This window comes from Pithys albifrons, chromosome 7, assembly GCF_047495875.1.
Source record: "Pithys albifrons albifrons isolate INPA30051 chromosome 7, PitAlb_v1, whole genome shotgun sequence".
NCBI lineage: Eukaryota > Metazoa > Chordata > Aves > Passeriformes > Thamnophilidae > Pithys > Pithys albifrons.
The window spans coordinates 57,798,231-57,825,727 of NC_092464.1; the positions used below are offsets into that span (position 1 = coordinate 57,798,231).

General features: G+C 51.7%; 1 protein-coding gene across 1 annotated transcript in view; it reads left to right on the plus strand.

The window, feature by feature from the left end:
• The window catches only part of LOC139673814 (zinc finger protein 850-like), a 701,437-nt gene that overhangs the window by 269,803 nt on the left and 404,137 nt on the right, over positions 1–27,497 (plus strand). The gene's annotated exons all lie outside the window — the stretch shown is intronic.

Sequence of the window (27,497 nt, forward strand, 5' to 3'; positions counted from 1 at the left end):
AACTCCTCCTCTCTGGCCTCTCCATTTTGGGGTTCTGGGGGTACCCCCTGTCCTGGCTGCTGGGGGTCTCCTGTCTGTTCAGGGTCCTCCCTCTCCAGGCTGCCGGGGCTCCAGAAACCCCTGCCCGGCCATTCTCAGGTTTCCTGTCCCCACACCTCTTAATTCTGTGACTCCAGGAACACCCTGACCTCCCTTTCCCACCCATCCCACACTCCCTTTTCCTTTAACCTGCCATCCCCTGGACCCACCAACTACCTCTCCCCACCCCAGTCCTGCCTGTCCTTCACCTTGGCACCCTCCTGATCGCCCACTCCCAGGCACTGGGATCCCCCTGCACCCCCTTATCCTGCACCAATATTCCTCTGCATACCCTTGCCTGGCCATTCCACCTCTTTCAGCCCCCACACCTCCTGTTTTGTTTTGGTTTTTTTCACTCTGGGTCCCCTGGAACCCCCACTCCTGAATTTCACAGACCACAGACTCCCCCTTTTTGGAACACTGGGGGTCCACTTGAATCAGTTTCTCTGGATACTCTGGATCTCTCTACCCCATGATTCCCCTTTCCCTGACCCCTGGACCCCCCTTTCCTGGGCACAGAGTCCCCCTGGACCCTCCATTTCCCTTCTCCAAGCTGCTATATCCCCCCTTCCTTGGACCTGTGGCCCCCTGAAAACCCCCTTCCCCAGCTCTGTGTCCTCCCTACACAACAAAAGATTCAGCCCCAAAAAAGCCTCCCAGAAGTTCCTGCTCTCTGATCTCTCCACTTTGGGCTTTCGGGGGTACCCCCTAATGGGCTTGCTGGGGGTCCTACAGGTATTGGGGGTCCCCCCTCTCCAGGCTCCCTGTTTTAGTGTCCCAGGGGGGTCTCTGAGCACCCCGAGCAGAGACTCAGGGCAGAAGCCGCCCCTGGGACCCTCGGCATTCCTTGGAGGGGTTTGGAGGGCCCTGGAGTTGTTTTGGGAGGTCTGGGAGGGAGTTTTAGGGGTATCCTGGGATAGTTGGGGTAGGTCTGGAAGCGGTTTGGGGGACCTGGTGTGGTTTGGAGGGACTGGGAGAAAGACCGGGGGGGGTCATGAAGTAGCCTGGGGGTCCTGGAGAGGTTTAGAGTGGTCTGGGTGGGGGTCTGGGAGGAGGTTGAGAGAATTTGGGCAGGTCTGGGTGCCCTAGAAGGGGGTTTGGTGAGTCCTGCGATGGTTTCGGGGGTCTGGGAGCTGAATTTAGGTAAGTATGGGGACATTTTAGGGGTCCTGGGCAGTTTAGACGGTCTGGGAGAGGTTTGGGGGGTCTGGAAGGGGTTTAGGAGATCTCTGGGATGTTTGGGGCGGCCCGGGGTGTTTCAGGGGCTCCGCAGAGTTCAGGACGGGATTTGGGGCATCCTGAGGCTCCAGGGCAGTTTGGGGGGTCCCAGGCGGTGGGTTAGGGGGGGTCTCAGGGGTATTTTCGGGGGGGATTTGGGGCGTTCTGAGCCGCATCCCGGGGTGGGGGGAGGGGCTTACCCGGCTCCTTCACCGTCACGGCCAACACGGCCCCGGGGGGGGTCCCGGGGGGTCTGTGGGGGGTGGGTGGGTCGTGAGGGACCCCCAAAACCCGCCCCGAGTCCCCGAATGCCCCCGAAATGCTCCCAAATTTTCAGAAATTAGCCGAAACTCGCCGCCATTGCTCAACTTTCCAGCAGTGCCGTCCAGTCCCGCCCTCCGTCTGCACCGCCTCTGATTGGGCGCTGCTTCTGCCCGTCACCGCCTGCAGCCAGTCAGCGCTCAGGAATGCAGCGGGCGGTGATGGGATATGGAGTCCAGCGCCATTTTGAGCCTGTCCCGTACTACATTTCCCGTCATGCACCGCGCTCCCGCTCTGGCCAATCACAGGCGGGACTACAACTCCCGCCCCCCCCGCGCCCAATCGGGTCGGTCCCACCCCCATTGCAGCCCCCCAAGTGCCCCCCGGACCCCAAACTGCCCCAGAAGGGCCCCAGGACTCCCAAGTGCTCCCCCAATACCCACCAGGACCCCCAAATCACCTCCCTGGACCCCCACGTGACCCCCAAGTTCATCCAGAACTTACAAGTGACCCCTAAAATCCTCTTTGGACCCCCAGATTCCGTTGCCGGACACTCGAGTGACCCCCCAGGTGTCCTCTCGTACCCCCAAGTGCCCCATAAATGCTCCCACAGACCCCCGTGGGATTCCCATTGTTTCCCAAGTGCCCCCCAGACGGCAATTCCACCCCAATCCCTCCAAAGCCCCCCAGCCCCCCGTTTCCCGTGGGGTTTTTTCCCAGGATTTGGCTCTCCAAGGGGGCACTTGAGAGGCCAGGGGGGATCTGGGGCCACTTTGGGGGCTGGTGAGCTGGGGAAGGGATCTGGGGTGGGGTTAAGAGATTTGAGGTGCGATTATAGGAATTTTGGGTGGAATTCAGTGGTTTTAGTGCAGAATTAAATGGGTTTATAGTGACATTAGGAGAGATTGGGTGGAATGAAAGGAACTTGAGACGTAATTCAATATTCCTTGTGTGAAATTAAGGGGATTATAGTGGAATCTTAATGATTTTGGATGGAATACCAGGGATTCTAAGAGGGATTAAGGAATTTTGGGGTGCAACTAAGAAATTTGGGGTAGAATTAGGAATACTTTGGGAAGAAATAAGAAAATTTTAGATAGAAAAAATGAGATTTTAATTGGAAATATGAAGATTTGGGGAATTTTAGGTGGAATTAATAGAATTTTCAGTAAAATAAATGCAATTATGAAGATTTTAAATGAAATTAAATGATTTGTGAGAAATATTATTAGGGATTTTCAGTAAAACTAAGGGGATTAGGTTTAAAATTCGTGATTTGGGTAGATATGAGAAGAATTTTATGTAGAATTAAGAAAATTTTGAATCAAATTCAGGGGATTTGAGGAAAAATCAGCAGGATTTTGATGGGTTTATAGGGATTAGAGGTGGAATTAAGGCAACTTTGAGGAGAATCAGTGTAAAATAAGGTGAAAATCAGGGAATGTTTTGGTGGAATTAAAAGAAATTTGGGATAGAATTAAGGGAACTTTGAGTGGAATCTTTAGGGGGTTTGGAGTAAAACTGGGGTGATTTGGGATGAAATTCTGGGCATTTCAGGAGACGTTCAGGGACTCTTGAGTGGAATTCAGGGATTTCAGGAGGAATTAGGAGGCTGGATGGCACCTTAAGAGATGATGGGATGGAGCAGGTGACATTTTTAGGGGTGTAAAGTCAATAAATCCCCTCTTCCCAATGAATTCCCAATGCTGGTCTGCGTCCTGATGGATGTTCCTCCCCCTGAACTCACCCAAGTGCCCACAGGGAACCAGGAGGGTGTGGAGTCCTCCAGCCAGGTGTGCTCCCAGTCTGGGTCACTGGGAATGTGAGTCCCCAGGTGTGTTCCCAACGTGGGTCACTGGGAATGTGGCTCACCAGGTTGTTCCCAATGTTCCAGGTTCACTAGGATTCCCAGAACAAAATACAAGACACTAAAACACAGCTGAGGTAGCAAAGCAAATTTATTGGTGAGCAAAGCCAATGGATCCTGTTCCTTGGCACACACACAGCACATCCTCAGCCCTGCAATCTCCCCAGGCCAATGGATCCTGTTCCTTGGCACACACACAGCACATCCCCAGCCCTGCAATCTCCCCAGGCCAATGGATCCTGTTCCTTGGCACACACACAGCACATCCCCAGCCCTGCAATCTCCCCAGGCCAATGGATCCTGTTCCTTGGCACACACACAGCACATCCCCAGCCCTGCAATCTCCCCAGGCCAATGGATCCTGTTCCTTGGCACACACACAGCACATCCCCAGCCCTGCAATCTCCCCAGGCCAATGGATCCTGTTCCTTGGCACACACACAGCACATCCCCAGCCCTGCAATCTCCCCAGGCCAATGGATCCTGTTCCTTGGCACACACACAGCACATCCCCAGCCCTGCAATCTCCCCAGGCCAATGGATCCTGTTCCTTGGCACACACACAGCACATCCCCAGCCCTGCAATCTCCCCAGGCCAATGGATCCTGTTCCTTGGCACACACACAGCACATCCCCAGCCCTGCAATCTCCCCAGGCCAATGGATCCTGTTCCTTGGCACACACACAGCACATCCCCAGCCCTGCAATCTCCCCAGGCCAATGGATCCTGTTCCTTGGCACACAAACAGCACATCCCCAGCCCTGCAATCTCCCCAGCCCGCGGGGCAGGAGCAGCAGGTGCAGCGGCACTGGCGCCAGGGCAGGCAGGCAGTGCCCCTTCAGGCCCTGCCCTGCACCAAACCAGGCCCAGCGGGGCCTCCTCACCCCCAGCCCAGCCCACCCCTCCTGTCCCCTCTCTCTGCAGGGCAGCTTTGCCAGCTGCAGCACCAGCCCCTGCGTGCCCATCGCACCAGCCCAGGCTGCAGCAGCTCAAGGGCTGACTCCGGGACAACAACGGCTCTGCCCTTTATTGTCCCTGGGGCACAGCCCAAGCTCTCACCACTTCCAGCTCACACTGATGGCTCTTTCTCCAGGCCTGAGCTCTCCACAGGCAAACTCTGCAGAGTTTTCTCACACCAAATCAACAAGCACAACCACAGACCAAACATGACAGGCCCAGACACGTCTCTGGTCCCTGACACAAAACCTCCTCAGAATTTATCCTTCCTCTGCTTCTGGGGATTGGGAGGATAAGGCTTAGCCACAGTCTGTTCTATTTCCATGCATTACAGTTTGTCACATGATTATGGAGCACAAACACAGGCTGGATGGAGAATGAACTGAGAGCAGCCCTGAGGAGAAGGACTTGGGGTGGTGATTGATGAGAAGCTCAGGCAGCCCTGCTTGGCTGGGCAGGGAAGCCACTGGCAAGAGCCCAGTGCTCCCTGAGCATCCCAGCACGGGCAGTGGCTCCTCTGGGCCAGCAAGGGGCTGGGAGAGGGGTCTGGGGCAGTGTCAGAGCCCAGAGGGACCCCCAGCAGAGATCAGATGGTGTAACTCCAGTGTGCTGGTTGGACCTGCTGGCAGCTGCCTGTCTCTCACTGAGAACTCTCTGGGCTCTCCCTCATCCAATCTCCTTTCAGAACGGGATTTAGGGAACAGATCTGAAGCCTCCCTGCAGGGTCCCCTCTACTCCTGCAGCCCCTGACGCTGCAGGTGTGACAATGATGGGCTGAGCAGCATTTTCGGGCTCCCATGGAACCACAGGAACATCCATCTAAAACAGGCAGTGCACAAAGGCATTTCTGGAACAGATCTGATTTTTGTTAATAAAACTTTATGCTGTATAAATTTAGTTTTTCATTTTTTCCCCATGGCTACTGGTTGCCACCTGAATTTTATCAGTAAAATTGCAATTGCCTCTTTTGATCACAGCCACCCACAGTGCATTTGTGACAGTGAACTCAGTGTTTCTGTCTCAGGTGTAGTGATCAGCAGACATTGGAATGCCCACAAGCCCCTGAGCACTAAGTCAAGGAGAGTTAGGGCCATACAGGCCTCATTCCCAGAACTCAAACACAGCCCTGTTGCTGTTGCTCTTGAAATAGAATAAAATTCCAGAGGCCACCCCAGAAATTGCCTCTGTAGTGTCAAATAAAATTAAAATATCCACCCTCCCCTCTTAGATGGACCTCTGGCCAACAGTTCCTGCCCACTCCTGTGCTGGTTGCTCCTGAATGACCTTGCTGGCAGGTCCTAAACTGGTCTTTTCAAGGGTTCCTTGTTTACAAACTAAACCCTGAGATCTTTTTCTTCACCAGAGCTGTGTGAGAAAGGGCAGTGCTGGTGCCAGTCAGGGCAGGGCTGAACACTGGGGTGACTTGGCAGCTTCCACTGCACCGTCTGTGCCACCTGGATTCCTTTGGGAAATATTTCTGCCTCCAAATGGAACACAACAGTGGCCTTTTGGACATGCTGCCCCCAAGGGGGTAACTCTGAACACTTAGAATAAAACAATGACCCCTCCCAAGAGTCAAGCTTAAACCTAAGTTTAAGTCCACCTGGCTAAACCCATAACAAGCTTGTAGCTGTTTCCTAAAAGCATCATGTGTGGTGTCCCCAGTTGTGTCTCTGGGCAGGTCTGGAGGGGCTGCTTTGGGCAGGGCAGCCCTGGGGGCCCATTGCCATGGGCAGGGCTCAGGGATGGACAGGAGGGGCTGTGCCATCCCAGAGGAGCTGCTGCCATGGGCAGCTCTGCAGGGATGGAGAGGAGGGGCTGTGCCATCCCAGAGGAGCTGCTGCCATGGGCAGCTCTGCAGGGATGGACAGGAGGGGCTGTGCCATCCCAGAGCAGCTGCTGCCATGGGCAGCTCTGCAGGGCCCAGCAGGGCAGCTCAGTGTGGGGGTGATGCTGAGGGGCCCCCAAGGGAACCAGCACTGGGGGTGTCTGAGCAGGGGCAGCACAGGGGCTGGGGAGGGCCCTGGTCCTGCTGTCAGGGGCAGCCAATGGGGTGTTCCCTTAGGATTTTATGGATATGTAGATTTTATAGAGCTATGGAGTTCCTTACATTTAAAGTAGGAGCTGGCACCTTCTCAGCCCTGAGATACATTCCTGCATTTTCTGTCTTAAGGCTCAGAGAGGAACTAGAACATATTCTAGTCCAAATAAGGAGCCATTTCAGTCCTGGTGACAGAATGCCCAGAAACCAGGCTGGCTGTGCCACTGCCTGGGCACTGTGGTTACCTCCCTCTCCTGCAAAGCTACTGCCAAAGTCAGCAAAGGGGGGGCAAAGAAGGTTTTGTTGCCATGGTTACAAGCACGATTGTTTTGTAAGGGGTTTAATGTCAATTTACTTTGAAACAGCCCAGAAGGGAAGTGAAAAGACTCCAAAAGGATGGATGGCTAATCTAATTCTAATAATATTGTCAAAACACCAGACAATACAGTGACTGTTAATTACTGTATTTCAGGTGTCTTTCATTGCTTTCCAGATTTTTACTGTTAGTTTGATTATTTGTGAACCTCCTTACACTGAACTGAGTTTTCCTTTTACAGCTGATTCATGAAGAAGATAATGCAGCAATAGAATTGAAAGCTTGTATTGTTTTGTGATATTGATTATTTGCAGTGTTCACATTTTGTATATATTTTGTCCCAATAATTTTGCAGCATTTTGTGAACACCATTGGGAATATTCCTGTGTCCTCTCCGATTGCTGCAACTTGTGAAAAAGCTTTCCCTGAATTCAGTTTGAGAGTAAAAACAGAAGTTCATGTGATTGTAAGATCAAATTCATCTACCTTGAATTTGTCTCTAAAATATTTTGTCATCTACTCAAACAGTGTGTGAGCTCACAGAAGCCTCACAGAGGAAGAGACCTGTGTTAAAAAGCACCAAGTGGTTTGTTTGCCACACTGCAGCTGAAGAATTAGTTTTGTGGACTCTCCCATGGGCACTGCCTCACATCCTGTTTGCAATCTTGGAGATAAATTGGTACCATCATGGTTTCCAAGGGTTTGTTTAGTTTGTACCCAGCTGAAATGAATGCCCTGACTGGCTTTAATGTAATACCCAGTTACTGTGGTGTCTATCCCAGACACCAACATGTGAAAATGCCAAAGTCAGTGGCCAATTGGATACTGACTGGTGTGCCACGATAACACACACATGAGCATTTTGGTATGGATGGGGATGCTTTTCTAGCATGGAGGCAAGAGGGCCCTGCACAGCCACTGCAGGAGACAGAGAGAGGGTTGAGCACAGTCAGAGGGCAGAGTGTGGCAGGAGGGTTTGCTCTCCATGAGGCCTGGAATCTGTTCAGAGAATGCAAGCTCTCTGTGGGAAGCAATTCCGAGGACCAAGATGTTGTTTGGTGTTGCATCAAACTGGGTACTGGGGGTAGGGTGTGCATCTCTCTGTGTGCTTTCCATCCTCTGTACACCTCAAACCTTGTAAGTAAAGAACTCCTCTTGACCCTACCCAGGGAACGTGCCTTGGAAAGCTTTTCCAGAAATTCCAGGCAACAGGGGAAGGCAGGATGGCCTCGTTCTTGTTGGCCAGAAGGGGTGAGGTGACAACCTGAACAGGAAGGGAGCAGGCAAGATTGGGAAATGGTGGGGGTGGGAATTGACAAGGGAGAGGGCAGAGAAAAGGGAAAGGGATCCCAAGACACAGTGGAATGTCATGGAATGAAAAGGATATTGTGAATACAGAGGAACCTCATGGAACTGAAGGAACCGTGAGATGTGGAACCTCATGGAATCAAGGGGCCAGTGTGACACTGTGGAACTCATGGAGTCAAAGTTACCCTGAGAGACTGGAAAACATCATGGAACCAAAGGAGTCGTGGGAAACTGCACCACCTCATGGAATCAAAAGGACCCTGGGACAATGCGGAACCACATGGATACTGATGGTCAGACAGAGAAGCTCCTGAAATCCTGAGACATTTGACACATGTTGAAAAGTCTGAGCATGACCTGATCAGCTGGAACAATGGAACACTTGTCATAAAATATTTGTGTTCTCCCATGGGATCACACTGAGATGTTTTCAGGATGTGCATTAACAGCAAGGGCAGAACTGTTGCCCTCCCACCCTCTTGGCACGGTCAGCATTCTGTCCTTTGGGCTGCACATTTCATCTCCCTCACCTTTCACCTCTTCCCACCTCTCCTGCCTGAACTGCCCATGGCTGAAGTCCCCTTCCCAGCAGCCTGTCTGCACAGCAGCACTTGCCAGTGCTCTCTGCATTTCCCTTCCCCTCACTCTTGGGTTGCTCACACACCTCTCAAAGACCAACTTGGGACTTTGAGCTTCAGGGAGTTAAAAGTTTTCCTGTCCCTCAGTAATTGGTCTAATTCTGTCTTCAGCCAACATTTTATTTGTGTTTGTTTCATTTCTTTTCTCTCTAATACATTTCATGCATGGTTATACTTTGGGAAGTTGAAGCCCAATGGTGGCATCTTGGACCTGGCACAGAGTTGAGGAGTGTGTTTATTTACAATGATGAAACTTATGAGTTTCAGATTGCTGCAAAAAGAGAGCAAAAATCCCTCTCTGCCTGTGTTCAGCCAGTTCTCAGAGCAAAGCAGGTCTCAGCTGACTGATGAGACACAGGATGGTGCTGGGGAGGTGTGGAGCAAGGTTGTCCACACTGTCAGACCTCAAGGGATCACTCTCCAATTAGTCCAGACCTTCTTAGGAGAGAAGGTGGACCAATATCAATCAGAGAATGCTGCAATCACCTCTTCTCTAAAAAGAAAAGTAATTATCCACATAATTTAAAATAGAAATGCACATTTATTAGAAACTCTTTCAAACCTTTCTCCAAAACTCTATGTGGCATCTTTCTTAATTAACTCTCCTTGATTAGAGGACAAACTCAGAAAGAGCCATGATCTGTTGGGACTTGCTTTATCTTAACAAGCCCCGTGGTGCATTTGGTGCTGAGCCCTTGACCTCAGGTCCTGAGAGGAGATTGCACAAACCTTTCCATAAGTCAAAGTCAGAAGAAAATCACAAAGTATCTCAACGCACTAATGGGTCCCACTGAGGGCCATTCCCAATACAGGCTCTTCACTGACTGGTAGGAGGAGATAATTGGAAGCCTTGATTGAACAAACCTTTAATAGACTCGGTTTCAAAAGGAAAGGGGAAGTACCTTAATAAATATTGAGTCCTTTGAAGCATTAACAAGCCTCACTGTGGGCTGTTACTGACAAAGCCTCTCAAGGGACTAATTAAAGTAGATCATTGCAGGCCGTGATTTCACAAACCTCTCACAGACTGGGTGTGAAAAAGAAATACTTCAATAAGCTTTGTGTACCTTGAAGCATTAACAAGCCCCACTGAGTGTTGTTACTGATGAAGAATCTCAAGGGACTCGTTACAGCTGATAATTGGAGGCCTTAATTGAACAACCTCTCAGAGACTCCAAACCAAAAGCAAAACTCAAAGTACTTTCAAAAACCTGCAGTCCCTTGGAGCTTTAAGGAGCCCCCCAAGGGCCACTCCTGAAGAATCCTCCGCAGGGATTTGTTCCAGCAGACCCTTGGAGGCCACGACTGCAGGGAGGGAAAGGCTCTGGGCAGCAGCTCAGGTGCTGAGCAAAGCCTGGCTTGGCTGGAGGCAGCAGAAAGGCCCAGCCCTGACCCCCAGCCTGGAGAAGGCACATCCTGTCCCTCACACCTTGCTCAGGACTCTGCTGGGGGCACTGACATGGGGGGTGATGCTGAGGGCAGGACAAGGGGTGACAGTGCCCAGCCTTCCTGGGGCTGTGCCAGGAGGCCACGAGGCCCCAGAGCCTCAGCACAGCAGGTCTGCTCACAGCCCTTGGTGGCACAGATGGTGCTGTGCCTGAGGGGACAAGGACTTGGGATCTCTTGAAATTCTGACCCAGTCTCTTAATGTCCCTCTGGGAAGGCAGAAACCTCCTCTCAGAGATGGTGACAAACCAGTGCTGGGAATGGTCATTGGGAGGGGCTGGTCTGTGATGAGTTTCCTGGGGCACCTTGAGCAGAGTGTCCAGAAAACAAGGCCAGTCTGGGCCAGACACAATGTGGGGCTTTTCCCACTTGTCCCCTCCTAAACTCACCTCAGTCTCTAACACAAACAACTCCTGGCATCCCCCTGCCACTCCAGAGATCCAGAGGGTTCTGCACTCCTGTGCCCTGATGCCATCAGTGTGCACTGGGCACCAGTGTCTACTAAAGTTTTACACCTCTGTGGATCTGCTGTGCAGGCCATCGAATCCACACAGTGGAGTGTGCCTGGTCAGCCCTTTCCTCCTCCTGGCCAAAGGCAGGGACCCTCTATTCCTGTTCCTGGCCAGAGTATTCACTGTCTGACCTTTGTGATGCCAGACCAGAAGTCCCATCACCAGGATCAAAGGAGGTGATTTTAGTCCTTTTATGCCTGGGAGATTTCTGATTTTCTTCTTGTGTCCCTGCAGGAACTACATGGACATCCTTCTTGGCTGACCCCTTCTCCACACTCTCTTCCCTATCAATTCACGTCCATGGGCTCCCAGCTCAAAGGTGGGTTCACCATCCCACTTCCTCATGTCTCCCTCTGGTCACGCAGAAAGAACCAGAGATCACCACATGGCCTGTGCTTGGGGCTCCCTTTCCCTCTGTCTGGGGCAGGAGAGGACTGATCTCCTGGGCTGCCCCTGAGATCTGAGCTGCTGGGCTGTGGGGGTGAGGAAGTGCCCAGAGTTTCTCCTACATTTCAGATCAAGGAGGATGCCACCTGTAGAGCTCGTGTATGTTTTTGGAGGGAACACAGTGCTGTCAGGTGGTTGAAATGTGATGCAGGGGCACTTTGAACCACCTTCCTCCCCATGCCCATTGGGCAAGGAACATCCTCTGGATCTTTAGGGCTCTTATCACCTCTTAGATTACTACAGGTGATTCCCAGCACTGCTAATTCTCTCAAACAGTGGATACCTTTGTCTGCAGTGCTCCACTTCCCTGAAGAGTTCACAAGATATCCCTTAAATGGATCTCTTGCCCTCACTCTTGAGAAGAGCCATCTCCAGAGACTGCAAATGTCTCCTTTTCATCTCCTCTTTCAATTTTCCCATCTCTAGCAAGGGATCCCAATTTTTGGGCTACATGCTCACTATCAGCCCTGGTATCCCAGCACCAAAGCAGCCAGGAAGGGATCCACTCACCTGGCTGGCAGCTGGAATCTTTTCACAAGTCCTGATGTTCTAATGAGCTCAGGGATTGGGTAACTTTCGTTTCCTCTTAGATTTGTCTCACTCCTTGACATTTCTTTGCAGTAGAACTGGCTTCTTGATCTCCCCCCTCCTCTCCTGATTCTCCTTCTTCTTGTGATTCTCCTTCTTCTTCTTCTTCTTCCTCCCTTACTAATTGATGATTCAGACCTGTCACTCACCTTACTCATCCTTTTCTTTTCACTTCTGGGGCAATTACAGTAGTTGTGATTTGAGTCTGTGTTTCAGCCACAGTGTCCTCCAATGCAGTTTGGGTCCCTGCCTCCCCTACAGTCCTCTGAGGGTACTCAACTGTGGCTCTACAGGCACAGGCCAGGCCCCAGGACAGGGTGAGAAGCTGCTGGTTTTCACTGGGGCAGGCAGGGCACCTTCCATCAGGTGACAGGTCAGTTGGCCAGGATTGATTATCTGTTGAGGTGTGAAGTCCCAGGTGATGAGAGGTGATAATTGCCCCAGGAACCTGCCCAAATCCTCCCACACCACCTGCCACTCATGAACTGGATGCCTCAGGGCAGATTTCAATATAATATCACCTAAAGTTTCTTTTCTCTTACACCAGGATGTCACACCAGAATCCACAAACCCCACAGTGTGCCAACAGTATTAGTTAATATTATTACCAGTACCAAACAGCTCACATAAGGATGAGCAAAGACCACGGGAGACTTCATTATAAAGCCATTCACATCAGTCTCGGGCAGGGAGGGAGGGTGAATTCCTCCCTCATCCCCAGAAGATGCTCCTCCAGCAGGACAAGGCCATCAGTGTAAGGGCAAAGCACAGAGCCCTTGTTTATGTTGGTGTGTTCCCAAACTCAGCACAATAAAGAGATGAGCAGCTCAGCTGACAAACTCTGTGTCCAGTGACAAAAAATCTGTGGTGGGTTGATTGTGGTTGGGCTGTGAGGGCTGCTGTGGGGAAATGAACTCCAGCTCAGCCAGACCCAACACACATGGCGGTCTGAAATATCTCAGGGTTTGTTTGGTTCCATGAGGCCCTGCAGTGTCACATTGGCCCCTTCATTCCATGAGGTTCTGCACTGTCCCTGGGTTCCTATAGTTCTATGAGCCCTGGCAGTGGCCCTTTGATTCCCTGAGGTTCCACAGTGTCCCACAGTTCCTTCAGTTCCATGAGGCCCTAAAGTGCCTAAATAGTCCCTTCATTCCATGATGTTCTCCTGTGTCCCTTCTTGCTTGCAAAGACTGTGCCATGTCAAAATGGCCCCTTTGGTTCCATGAGGTTCTGTGATGTCACAGTATCCCCTTTGGTTCCAGGAGGTTCTGTGGTGTCACAATGTCCCTTTGGATCCAGGAGGTTCTGTGGTGTCACAATGTCCCCTTTGGTTCCAGGAGGTTCCACACTGTCCTTGCTGGAACACACCTGGTTGGATGTTGCCCCACCTGCAGAGCTGCCTCCAGCTCTGGGGTCCCAGCACAGCAAGGACATGGAGCTGTTGGAGCGAGTCCAGAGGAGACCACCAAGATGATCAGAGGGATGGAGCAGCTCTGCCATGAGGGAAGGCTGAGAGAATTGGGATTGTTCAGCCTGGAGAACAGAAGGTCTTGGGGTGACCTAATTGTGGCCTTCCAGGACCTGAAGGGAGCCTAAAAGAAAGATGGAGAAAGACTACTTCCAAGGTCCTGGAGTGACAGGAGAAGGGGGAATGGTTTCACACTGACAGAAGGAAGGGTTAGATGAGATATTTAGAAGAAATTCTTTACAGTGAGGATGGTGAGGCCCTGGCACAGGTTGCTCAGAGAAGTTCTGACTGCCCCATCCTCAGAAGTTCTGGATGAGGCTCTGAGCAACCTGGTCTAGTGGAAGGTGTCCCTCCCCATGGCAGGGGGTTGGAAGGAGATGCTCTTTAAGGTCCCTTCTAACCCAAACCATTCTATGATTCTGTGACTGGTGGGCGATGTGGTGGTTGGGGCCATCTTGGGCACAGAGACACTGAATGGCAGCATTTTCCATGGTGGGTGAAGGAAGGAGCGGGCAGCAGAACTGACTCCTGGGACTGATAGCAGGCAGAATTTGGCCTCTTTGGGAGAATGATTGATGGAGTCCCTGGGGAGTCAATCCTCAAAGATGGGGTCCAGGAAGGCTGGAGGTACGTTAAGAAGAAAAATCTGAAAGCTCCAGGAGCTCTGCCTTTGTGCCATAAGACAAGCCAGAGGGCAAAAAGCATGGCCTGGTTAAACAGAGAACCCAGGCTGGAACTCAGGGTGGGAAAAAAGAGAGTGTGTCACCTCTGGGAAAAGGGGCAAGAAACATAGGGGAGTACAGGGATATTGTGAGGTTATGTTGGAAAAAAAATTAAAGGGCCAAAGGAAAATAGGAACTGAATTTTGCCACTGCAGTTAAAGACAGCAAAAAATGTGTCTCTGAATCCACAGGCAGAAAAAGGAGGGCTCAGGAGAGTCTCCATCCTTTGCTGGATGCAGGGGCAGCAGAGGGCAAGGGGAGGAAGAAAAAGCTGAGGGACCTCATGCCTTCTTTGCCTCTGTCTTTAACACATAACCCAGTTGTCCTCAGGATACCCAGATCCCAGGGCTGGAAGTTGGTGATGAGAGTCTGAATGAATCCCCTGTAATCCAGGAGGAAATGATGAGTGACCTGCTCTGCCAATGAGACCACCACAAGTCCGTGAGCCCAGATGGGATGCACCTGAGAGTGCTGAGGGAGCTGGAGGAAGAGCTGGCCAAGCCACTTTCACTCATTGCCCAGCAGTCCTGGTGAACTGGAGAAGTCCCAGCTGACTGGAAATCAGCAACTGTGATGCCCATTCACAAGAAGGGTTGGAAGGAGGATCTGGACAAGTCCAGGCCTGTCAGGCCTGACCTTGGTGGCACAGAAGTCCATTGAGGAGATCATCCTGAGTGCCATCAGACAGCACAAACATGAAAACCAAGGGATCAGGCGCAGCCCATGTGAGCTTGGGAAAGGCAGATCCTGGTTGACCAAACTGATCTCCTTCTATGACAAAATGACCCACTCTGGAGATGAGGGAAAGGCTGTGGATGTGTCTCTCTGGAATTCAGTACAGCCTATGGCACCACCTCCCACAGCATCTCCTGCAGAAACTGGCTGCTCATGGCTGGGATGAGGGAACTGTTTGCTGGGTGAAAAACTGTCTGATGACCCAGAGAGTGGTGGGGAATGGAACTGAATCCATGTGGGGCGGGTCACTAGTGGGGTTCCCCAGGGCTGAATGTTGGGGTTGGTCCTATTTGACATTGTTATTGATGATCTGAACAAGGGCATCATGTTCACCCTCAGAAAAGTTGTGGACAACACCAAGGTGGGAGTGATTGTGGATCTTCTGGAGAGCAGGAAGGTTCTGCAGAAGGATGTGGACAGGCTGGATTGATAAGGCCAAGAGTCAGATCCTGTCCTTGAGTCACAACAACCCCATGGAATACTCCAGGCTGGAGGCAGAGTTGCTTGAGAGCTGCTCAGCAGGAAGGGACCTGGGGGTGCTGGTGGAGAGTGGCTGGATATGAGTCAGAGTGTGCCCAGGTGGGTAGGAAGGCCAAAGGCATCTGGCCAGTGTAAGGAATAATGTGGCCAGCAGGACCAGGGGAGGGATTGTCCCTCTCAACTGGGCACTGCTGAGGCCACACTTTGAGGGCTGTGTTCAGTTCTGGGCCCTTCCCTGCAACAAGGACATTGAGGGGCTGGAGCATGTCCAGAGAAGGGAATGGAGCTGGAAAAGAGTCTGGAAAACAAATTGGATGAGGAACTGGTGTTCTTGAGTCTGGAGAAGAGGAGGCTCAGGGAGGACCTGAATGTTCTCTTCAAAGACCCAAAAGGAGGTCTTAGTGAGCAGGGGTCTCCCTCTCTTCTGCCAAGCCTATAGGGATGGGAAGAGAGGAAACAGACTTGACTTGAGTATGTCAAGGATCAGATCAGATATTAAAAATATGTTTTTCACTGAGAGGGTATTTATAAAATGAAATAATTAGCCCAGGGAGGTGGTGGTATCTTGAAGGGCTCACATGGAGTTTGGTCGTGAGATCTTGGAATATGATTTAGGGATGATTATAGTGGTGCTTGGATGAGAGTTGGACTAGAAGACGTTGAAGGTCTCTTTCAGCCTTGATAAATCTGTGAGTCTCAGACCTGTCATCACTGCCTCCAAATTTCTGCTCAAAAAACCCCTGGGGATGTTTTCACAGTCGTGTTCCTCAGTGGGACCCATTAGCACTGCAAGAAACTTTACAGTTTGAATCTCACTTTAACTGTCCTCAGGGTCTCATGTTCAGGGACTCAGCACCAAACCCCCCAGAGGGCCATTAAATGCCCTGGGCTGTTGCTGTGCTGCTGAGCTGGGCCGGGCTCCTGGCACACAGGGAGCTCCTGGCAAGCGGGCAGCACTGCAGAGAGACAGCTCTGCCCAGGAGCAGCTCCTGTGCACAGCCCAGCAGGACTCAGGGCACTGCCTGCACACACCGAGGGCACAGCAGGGAAGGGACAGAGGTGAGAGGCAGCCTGGGCTGGGAGGGGACTGAGCTCTCATTAAAGCAGAAACCTCCACAGTATTTGAAAGAAGAATTCTCTGGCTATAGGAAAGTAAATCTTCCCTTCCTGCAGGGATCTCCTAAAGCTGGCACATCCCACAGCTTCCAGGATCTTTCAGAAGGACTCCCACAGTACCTTTAGTGGAGAGGAGGTGGCCATATGCAGAGCAGGGCAGGACCTGCAGGCACGAAGGGCAGACAAGAGAAGTGAGAAACAGGTTGAAGGTGTCCTGGAGTGGGAGGACAGGGGAGAGCTCTTCAGAAGAGGAATCTTCACAGCACTTTGCCAGGGTAAGTCTGGCTGCAGAGCACTGCAGGTGAGTTCCTGGAATTGTCTCTTACACCTGCCAAATGCCAGCACTGACAGGACCTGCCAGGATGGCTCTCCTGGATTTCCTGGTGTGGAGCATCAGAGGCAGAGGGCAAGAAGGTTCCCTTCTGGCAGGGCTGGCTGTTGGGTGTGAGGGTGGGGGTGCAGCCAGGGGTGCCCAGGGCTGTCCTGCAGAGCAGGGTCCTGCAGCCCAGGGCTCTGTGTGCTGGGGCAGGGACTCTGCTACCTGTCAGAGACAGCTCAGCATGGCCAGTGAGCTCCTCATGGCCCTACAGGGAGAAGGTGTGGGTGGAAGGAGTGACCCCTCATGGCAGAGCAGGGATGAGCAGGGCAGGGATGTGGGTCATGTCTCTTGACCCACAAGACTTGACCTGCAGTGCAATAAAAATTTCAGGCATTTCAGACACCCACAACCACTGGTAACTGTGGCAGGTGCAACTGGGTGAACAAATACAAAGAATACCCTCAGCTGAATTCCTCAGCTGGGCAAATTGCAACCAGTAGGGCTGGAAGCTCTTTGATGTATCACGAGTACATTAATTTGAGCTCACCCTGCATTCTGAGTTCCCTCTCTCTGCAAGGCATAAAGGACTCCTCAGGAGTCCATTACAGTGCCCCTGTTTTAATGGCCTCATCAGCCAACAAAACCCAGAGCTTAGGTGAGCAGGATGCAGAGAGGTCTTAAAAAGAGAGACCCTTATTGTCAAGTTGCTGTCAGACAATGTGTTTTGCTACAATAGTCACAGATAACTTAGTTCTGACTTTTCCTCCTCAACAGACAACATTCCCCCAAGGCAGCGGATGTCCAACAGCAGCTCCATCAGCCAGTTCCTCCTCCTGCCATTGGCAGACACGCGGCAGCTGCAGCTCCTGCACTTGTGGCTCTTCCTGGGCATCTTCCTGGCTGCCCTCCTGGGCAACGGCCTCATCATCAGCGCCGTAGCCTGCGACCACCACCTGCACACCCCCATGCACTTCTTCCTGCTCAACCTGTCCCTCACAGACCTGGGCTCCATCTGCACCACTGTCCCCAAAGCCATGCACAACTCCCTCTGGGACACCACAACCATCTCCTACATGGGATGTGCTGCACAGGTCTTTTCCTTTTCCTTTTTCATGTCAGCAGAGTTTTCTCTCCTCACCATCATGTGCTACGACCGCTACGTTGCCATCTGCAAACCCCTGCACTACGGGACCCTCCTGGGCAGCAGAGCTTGTGCCCACATGGCAGCAGCTGCCTGGGCCAGTGGCTTTCTCTACTCTCTGCTGCACACAGCCAATACATTTTCCCTGCCCCTGTGCCAGGGCAATGCCCTGAGCCAGTTCTTCTGTGAAATCCCACAGATCCTCAAGCTCTCCTGCTCACACTCCTACCTCAGGGAACTTCGGCTTCTTGTGGCTAGTTTTTTTTTATTTATGGGATGTTTCATTTTCATAGTTTTCTCCTATGTGCAGATCTTCAGGGCTGTGCTGAGGATCCCCTCTGAGCAGGGACGGCACAAAGCCTTTTCCACGTGCCTCCCTCACCTGGCCGTGGTCTCCCTATTTCTCAGCACTGCCTCATTTGCTTGCCTGAAGCCTCCCTCCATGTCCTCCCCATCCCTGGACCTGGTGGTGGCAGTTCTGTACTCGGTGGTGCCTCCAGCAGTGAATCCCCTCATCTACAGCCTGAGGAACCAGGAGCTCAAGGATGCTGTGAGGAAAATGATGACTGGATGCTTTTCAGCAGGAAGAGACTGCCTGCTTTGCTCTGTCAGTGACACCCAGTGCATTTCATGAGAGACCAAGTCTCTCCTCTTATATAATTTCCTTTTTTTCCCCTTCTAACATTGCTGTTATCAAAAAAAAAAAAAGTAACTATTCATTTTATCCCCGTTAATTAGCCACCCAGTCTTTTGTGACCAAGGCCAAGGACTGCCCTGGGCATCCCATCAGAGGGGCCATTCCCCACCATGGATGCTCCTGCCCTGGGCTGGGGCTGCACAGGGGGCTGTGGGACCAGCTGTGGGGCAGTGGGGCACAAAGGGGCCATGGAATCTCTGCCAAGGTTGACAGCAAGGCCAGGCACAGACAAGGAATTCCTGGGCATGGCCTGTGCTGTGCACGTGGGACTGTGGGGAAGGCAAAGCTCCTCTGGAGTTGGTGGCTGCAGGAAAAGTCAAGAGCCAAAAGAGCCTCAGTGGCTGTGCTGGAGACCAAGGCTGAAGGAGGGAAATGCAGGGCTGCTGTGGGATGGGGAAGGAGATTTAATTCCAGCAGACACTGCTGTGGGGCTGAGGGACTCCATGGCTTCTCTGCCTGAGTCTTCACTGGAAAGGTCTCTCAGACCTCTGTGCTCAGGGAAAGCTTCAGGGAGGAGGAGAGCCCGTCTTGGCAGGAACCTCCTGCAATGGCAGAGGGACACATGGCAGTGTGTGCCCCTGCAGGGCACTGCCCTGGCCATGGCACAGGCTGGGAGCTGCCTGGCTGGGAGCAGCCCTGTAAGGCAGCTGTGGGTGGGCAGGAGCTGGGCAGGAGGCAGCCGTGTGCCCTGGCAGCAAGGGAGGCCAGGAGCACCCTGGGCTGTGGGACCAGCACAGCAAGGACGGGGCTTATTCTGGTTGCTGTGGCTGAGGAAAGCTGCACAAAGAGCTGTGGAGGTTTTAAATTGTATCCTCTTTAATTTTTGTGTTTTGGCCATGAAAAGGAACTTTCTGTGGGTCTAAATCTCAGCACTTTCTGGTCCTCCCAAAGAGCACAAACCTGATGAGTTTTGGTTCCCACTCTAGTGGCACTTAGATCTTGCTCCACACCCAGAGCATGAAGCGCCCTTGTCCCTCAAAGTTCTTGGGAATGGAGGGATGAAGGACACAGGACAGACTGTGGGGATCAGTTGCAGGGCATGGCCAGGGATTTGGGGTGGTTGTTACCCCAGGGCAGGACCCAGCACTTGGCCTTGTTGAACCTCATCCAGTTGGCCTGGGCCCATCGATCCAACCTGTCCAGACCCCTCTGCAGAGCCTTCCTGCCCTTCCTGCCCTTTCTGACCTCCAGCCAGGTGTGATCTGCAAACTGACTGAGGGCGTATTTAATCCCCTCATCCAGATCATTGATAAAGATGTTTAACTGAACTGACCCCAATACTGATCCCTGGGAACACCCCTGGGTGTAACTCCATTCCCCACCAGTCCTTGGGCTTGGCCATCCAGACAGATTTATCCCCACTGAACAGATGTTGCAGAGAATGTTTGATAAGGTTCCTGTAGCCCCAGAAAATTGGGGTAAGTGCATATTTACCTGTGTACAATAGATAATTTCATTCACTTTCTCTTTTTCCTCCCTCTATGGACCAAAGGATCTTTTGACCTCTGAGTGTCACTTTCTGGGTGCGAAGAGCAAATATGGGCAGAATTGGGGACAGGGCGTATTTGAGGGGACCTTGGGATCTGGGCTTGACACAGAAGGTGTTTGCCATTGATCTAAGGCTGCCTTTTGTGGCAAGTGGACTTCAGGGGACGCAATGTAGAGTTAATATACAGCAGAGGAAGGACTTTTTATTGAGCTGTACCTGCCTTTGGTTTTGTTTGCTGACAATACATGAACATCCCTGTGTGTCTCCTGCAGCTCTTTCTCCAAGTACAGCAGGTGGGAGGTGGTGTGCAGGAACTGAAACCTGCAGGTCCAGCCTTTAGTGGAGGAAGGTCAGATTGCACAAGGCTGCTTTGAGTGCCAGGGATGTGATGAGGGAAATGGTGGGGTGGGGATCAGGGATAAAGTCTGATTGATTATCAGACAAAAAAAGGTCTTGATTTTCATATCTATTCACACTGAATTAGGAGATGCTCTGGGTCAATATCAATAGGGAATTGCTGATAATAATGTATAAAGAGAAAAAAATAAACAGGCCACAAAAAAGACATATTTATTGCTGTGTGAGCTTTTTTTTTAAAGTATAGGATGTTCACTTTGAATGCATTTCTGAGATCTCTGTAATTGACCACAGAAGATTTGAAAATGTAAAAGTAAATTATTCCCAGGGGTTTGTTTTGTTAAAATGCCATCAGTGAAAAGAGACCATGAAGGGAATGAGCAGACAAGGAGACCATCCCTGGTGCTTGGGAACAATATCAATTAGGGTTTGCTGCTCTCAGTGTATAAACAGGAAAAAGGAAATGGGACAAAAAGTTCTATTTCTTCATTTTTTTGTCACTGTAGTACACTGACTTTGAATACACTTCTGGGATCTGTCTAATGAAGCATAAAAGAATTGAAGCCTTAATATTAAATTATTCCCAAAGGCTTGTCTTGTTAGGATGTTTTGAATGTTAATGAGCACTCTGGCACTGAATTCCTGAACTGAAGATTTGAAAACTGAAAAAACCTCTAAAAAAGCAAAATTCATCATCAAATCTTCAAGTTCTTGAGAGTGTCAGCAAGTCCCACTGAGGTCATGACTGAAAAGAGATCCCAGAGGGGAAGAGCAGACAAGGAGACCCTCCCTGGGGCTGGGGAAGCAGCAGCTCAGAGTTACTGGTTACAGGTGGAAAAGGGACTGGAATGTGGCTGTGAAAGTGCCTGATGGACTTTGCCAAGCAGGACAGCCAAGCCCTGCCACCCATCTCTGGTTCCTCACAGGATGCTCCTGGAGCAGAGAGATGTGGGGTGTGGAATGGGGAGTGCAGGAGAGCAGTAGGACACCTCCACAGCTCTATGGAGTGGGTGAGGAGGTGACAAGCCCTGGGGCTGTAAGGAACTGGTGTCTTCTCATAGGCTGTCAAGCCCCAGGAAACTGCCCTGTTGCAGAAAAGCACAGTGAAGAGCCAAAGTGTGTGAGAGCAGGAGAGAGCACAGCAGTGTCCCTTCCACAGCCAGGCCTCCAGGGACACACCTGAAGGAGCAGCAGAGCAGGGTCTGGGCTTTGTCTTTGTTTCCTGGACACCCTGGGCAAGGGGCCCCAGGGCAATTGTCACAGATCACCCCCTGCAAACACCATTCCCAGCACTGGCCTCTCACCCACCACTGACAGGTTGTTTGTCCCTCCATGAGGACACCAAATGAGCAGCTCACAAGGCCATGCTGCAATTGTACAGAGGGGACTTCAGCATGCACAGTGTGTATGTGGGGGAGATGAACCCAAGAGAACACAAACACCATCAGCTCATCCTGGAGGTGCTGGGAAGGGCTGTGGGACACACAGTGTCTTGAGGTCACTTCACTCTGGGCCCCACATCCCCTGGAAAACCCCCAGGATGCAGCACTGGGATGTGCTTCTGAGCACAGAGCTCCCCCTGTGTCCATCCCTCAGGCCGTGGGGCATCTCAGAGAGGGGCAGAGCAGGTGACACCCCACAGGGCTGAGGTGCCTCCAGTCCATGGCAGTGGCAGTGAGAGCCCAGGGAGGGACTGTGACTCCTGCAATGATCTCCCCGTGGGTGTAAAAAGGGAAAGACTCTGTTATCAGCGGTTTGTAAATAGCCCACTGATATGGTGAAGAGGTTTCTGCTTCCAGGAGCAAGGCTAGGAAAGCGGCAAGCAGGGCTCCCTAGGATCAGACCCCTTAGAAGCGAGGTCGGCTCCTCCCGCCCCCGGCCCGGCGACGGCCCCGAACGGATCAAGCCCGCACTTGCCAGGAGTCCATGAGGAAAAGCCAAGTTTATTGCCACGCGCCAGCTTTTGAGGAGAGCATGGGAATTCCCTGGATGTAGGTGGGGAAGAGGGGCGGAGATGGGGCGGAGTAACACAGTTCATTGGGTACATGCAAACGAAGGGAAGGAGGGAGGGGAGGAGCGGCAAAAGGACCAATGGGAGAATGAGATGGGCGGGGAAAGTCTACCATAGGGCTTGCGGCACTTCGAGGCAGGGACAGCCCCTGCCCAGGCTCGAGCGGCGCCTCATGGGCGCCCCACCGGCAACCACCCCCATGGCCGGGTCGGGCCAGGACAGGGGGATGCGACCCGGACGGTTTTGTGGGAAGAGGAAACTTGGATAAGGAACGACTAAGGGAAAAATAACCAGGGTAGCCACATTAAAGGTATAACATTTAGACTGGGGAAGCATCAATATAGGGTGTGAGCTTATTAGAGTCCTTATAAATCTCTCACAGAGCTTCCATATTTGGGGAGCCGGGTTCCTGGACTTCGGCGTCCTTGTCTATCCATCTCTTGTAGTATTTTTGCCACTGTGTAAACCCCGGGTCTCCTCCGACATCTCCTCCTTTTTTATCTTTTAATGCCGGGTAGGCACGAGGAGCCTGAAAAGCTTTAAAAACTTTGAAAAGACTTAAACATTCAAGGAAAAATACAGCAACGAGTAAGCAATATCCTTAACTGGAATAAACTGGGGCAGGAATTGGGTTTACAAATCATTGTAGGCTTGAAAAAGTAATCAGTTTTAAATAAAATTACATGAGGCATTAACTTATACATTAAAAAAATTAACGATATGTAAAGAAACACTGCAGATTCCGACTTAAATTTCTGATAAAAGGCAATACATGTAAATGAAACTCGAATGATAGCTGTCACTCTTCAGATATGTTCTTCTCTTCACAACCTTTTAATACTTCTTATCATTAACATTTTCATCAAACCTGTATCCCTTCTTTTTCTTTTTTCTCCTTTCTTTTTCTACCTCTCAGGTTCTTTCTCCTGCTCCTCTCTCCAACCTATACTTGCACTGGCCATCCTTATCTTACCCTACACAAACAAGCTTTCTTCTACCCTTTCACAGACCGTCTTTTGACCTGCTAACACTTTATTTTATTAAATCTTTACTCCAACCAAAAGGCTGTCAATAAAAAGAAGTCAAATGCATATAAAGTAAATGTTAGTACAATTAAAATGAGATATAAGTACTTGATTTAGGCAACGGTAAATTATGTTCAAGAAGTATTGATAATAAAGAAAATGTAGAATTACTAATTGAATTTAGATGGGTAAAGTTCAGTGAAATGCATGTGGCCATCAGAGAGCACCTCTAGGAAAACCATAACATTCACACAGGGGTGATAAATATAATAAGTGTAGGGATACATCTATACTTCAACCTTACTATCTCATTCACACTGGTGGCCACCACATTCAAGCAATCACACTCACAGACCTAAATGCATTCCTAGTACACCCATTTATGGCCCATGTTAATGATTATATGTTGTTCAGAGATCTGCAAAACATAATTAAAAGACAGTTACAATATGAACATATACAGGAAAAAATTCTCAACAGAAGACTTGTGCTTTCCAAACAGGATTTAAGCAAGATCATTGTCCTTCTCCTTTGCATGATGGCTTTTCTGGTGTTGTGATGGAGACAATCTACGTCGGTAACAACATCTCTGATAACCCAGGTACTTCTGGTCCATGGGCGCAGCCATCTTGGGCCGGATGTTGACAAAGGGAGGGGGTGGGGCCACTGTGGGAAAGAGGAAGTTGGGTGTGGCGTAAGGGCTCCCAGGGACCGCCTACCACAGAGATCGGCCCCTCCCCTTTTGACACCACGCCCAGGGGGTGGGCATCGGCTGCCTCCTCCCCCTTCCCCCAACCTCCATTTTGTGGCGGCCCTTCACCACGCTCTCCGTCGCCATCTTGTGGGCACCTAACACGTGCAAGTGGAGAGGCCCCAACCGCGGCCGTCACCGTGCTAGCAATAGATCCAGGGTTCGCCGGTGGATCGGTGGAGGGGGGCCCCTGAAACCGCGACGCAGGTACCGCGCTTTGACCGCAACTCCCTGCGCTACTCTGTCCTGGGGCCCCCTGGATCCCTGCGGCCTGGTCTGCTTCTAGGAGTGAGTTCATCAGTGTCCATCCTACTAATGCATGCGAGGCGTGTTTGCCGTTTCTGTTAGCCGCCGCCCACAATTTTCGTCTAAAACAGTCCCACTCCGTTGTAGTAAGATGAAAAGGCAGGGAGTAGTTCTCTTTAGCCATGTATTTCATTAACGATTTTACTGCTGCCTTGTCCACTTTACAGTTCGCCTGAGTTAGAAGGGACTTCAGGCGGCGGTAAGTCTCTTTTTCTCTCTTAGAGAGAAGTTTCCCCATTTTTAATAAATGAAATAAGGGTGATAGGGAGCAGGGTCTGCTCGGAGGGCTACCTACCCAGGGTAAAGGTAGGCTGAGGGTCAGTCCTTCGGTCCCACGTCGAAACAACGAGGGATTGCCAGCCGATAGCTGAAGAAATGCCGAGGTGCTCTGCCCGATCGCTTCCTCCGAGGTCCACTGATGACCGAGGGGCTCACCCGTCCCGCGGCTTATGCTGCCTTCGGCGTAGTGGGTACCACCACCGCATTGGGCGTCAATTATCAGCGGATTAAAAATAGCCCACCGATACGGTGGAGAGGTTTCCGCCTCCAGGAGCCAGGCTAGGAAAGCGACAAGCAGGGCTCCCTAGGATCAGGCCCCTTAGAAGTGAGGGACGGCTCCTCCCGCCCCCGGCCCGGCGACCGTCCCGAACGGAACAAGCCCACACTTGCCAGGAGTCCACGAGGAAAAGCCAAGTTCATTGCCGCGTGCTGGCTTTTGAGGAGAGCATGGGAATTCCCCGGATGTAGGCGGGGAAGAGGGGCGGAGGCGGGGCGGAGTAACACAGTTCATTGGGTACATGCAAACGAAGGGAAGGAGGGAGGGGAGGAGCGGCAAAAGGACCAATGGGAGAATGAGATGGGCGGGGAAAGTCTACCATAGGGCTTGCGGCACTTCGAGGCAGGCACAGCCCCCACCCGGGCTCCAGTGGTGCCCCATGGGCGGCCCCGCCGGCAACTGCCCCCATGGCCGGGTCGGGCCAGGACAGGGGGCTGCGACCCGGAGGGTTTTGTGGGAAGAGGGAACCCGGACAAGGAACTACCAAGGGAAAAACAACCAGGGTAGACACATTGGGGTGTATAAGATTCAAGCTGGGGAAGCATCAATATAGGGTATGAACATTAGAGTCCTTATAAATCTCTCGCAGAGTTTCCATATTCGGGGAGCCGGGTTCCTGGACTTCGGCGTCCTCGTCTTTCCATCTCTTGTAGTATTTTTGCCAGTGTATAAACCCTGGGTCTCCTCCGACACATGAGATTCCACAGTGTCCCAGTGGTGGTGTCAGAGATGGTGGAGCTTTTCTTTTTGTAGTCAGAAATAGAATGAGAAAGAAATAATGTCACCAAGGGCATCTCGGAAGGTCCAGACTGGACATGTGAAGAAAGAAATTTCCCTCCAAGAAAAGTGCTCTGATACAAAGTGTCACCCAGAAGGAGTCTGGATCAGTCCAAGGCTTTGTGCTCCAAGGCAGAGCCAGGGAGGAGGGAGAGATGTCAGTGCAGGAAGGGGCCAGCGAGGTGGGGCAGCCAGGGGATGCCGACAGCCTGCAGGGAAAGGGGCAGGGCATGGACACCGTAGGACAGCCTGGAATGGAGAGGAGACAGGGATGTGCAGAAGCTGAAAGGCCCCAAGAGAGCCAACTTGTGCAGGCCTTTGGCCATGGCTGCTGTGTGTGCCCCTGATGGCATGAGGAGACAAGTGAGCCTTGCAGCCCTGGGGCCTCATTGCCTCCTTGTCCCTGCTCAGCAGCCTGGGAGGTGCCACCCCATCCTCCTGCCCTTGGCATTGCACTTCCCACATCCCAGTGCCCCAGGAAGAGCCCCGAACAATATGGGAGGGACAGGATCAGCCTTCCGAAATCCTGGGGGTCACGGCTGCGACCTTGGGATTCATGAACCGCTTTCTACTTTCCTCAGCATCAGAGTGACCATGTCCATATTTGTCATCATTTTCTACAACTTTATGTTCTAACTGGAATCTGGGGACACTTTCTTAGTTATGTCCCTCAGAGGGACCCATTAACAACAAAAGAAACTTTAAAGTTTGATTCTGACTTTGGTTTCTCAAGAGGTTCCTGCACCTTTCCTCAGGGTCTGATGTTCAGGGACTCAGCACCAAACCCCCCAGATGGCCATTAAATGCCCTGGGCTGTTGCTGTGCTGCTGAGCTGGGCCGGGCTCCTGGCACACAGGGAGCTCCTGGCAAGCGGGCAGCGCTGCAGAGAGACAGCTCTGCCCAGGAGCAGCTCCTGTGCACAGCCCAGCAGGGCTCAGGGCACTGCCTGCACACACCGAGGGCAGAAAAGCAGGGCAGAGAGAGGTTACACACAGTCTGGGGTGTGAGGAAAGTTGAGAGGAAGATCCACAGAAGAGGAATCTTTCCAGGCTCTCACACGGTAAGTCTGCATGAAGGGCAATGTATGTGCAGTCTGTGGGAAGATCTCCCAACGCTGGCACATCCCACAGCCTGGGGGGTCTCTAAAGTGGGATATCACAGTTTCTCTGCTTTTGATGATGAGGACGTGCTGCAAAGCAGGGACTCTCTGCTGCACCATCCCAGGGACATCCCAGCAGGGTTCCCTCCTCCCAGGGATGGCTGTAGGGTTTGAACCCCAGCTGTGCCACCCAGGCTGTCCCAAACTGTCCTGCAGAGCAGGGCCCTGCACCCCAGGGTGCTGTGCCAGGGCAGGAGCTCTGCCACGTGCCAGGGGCAGCTCTCAGCTGGTCTGGGGAGATCTTTCAGTGCTGGGAGAGAGGCTGTGGGTGGAAAGAGCAAACCCTGGCAGTTCAGGGCAGGGCACAGCAGGTTTATTCAGCCATCAAGTGAGAGTTTCATAGGTGAGTACTTCTAACAGAACCAGAGCACTCAGGGATATTTTCCAGGGGATACTTCAAGGGGAAGGTGAAAGGAGGGATTTCTGTCAGGCTCTCAAGCCACATGCCTGGTGGTTTGTGTTGCAGAGGGAACACTGAGGAGCTGAAGAGGAGCTGAGAACAACTACCTGGCATTGTTGGTGTCTCGGAGGTGGCACTGCTGGATCAGGGTGACAATGCCCTGAGTGCCCACCTGGTTCTGTCCTGGCTTCTCCCAGCTGGACCCTCAGTGTGCATTTCCTTTTTCCTCAAATTGCTCATGTTACTGGGGTTTTTCCTCCTTCTCTCAGTCAGGTTCACTGGGAATGGGAGTTCAAGCTACAGAGTCAAA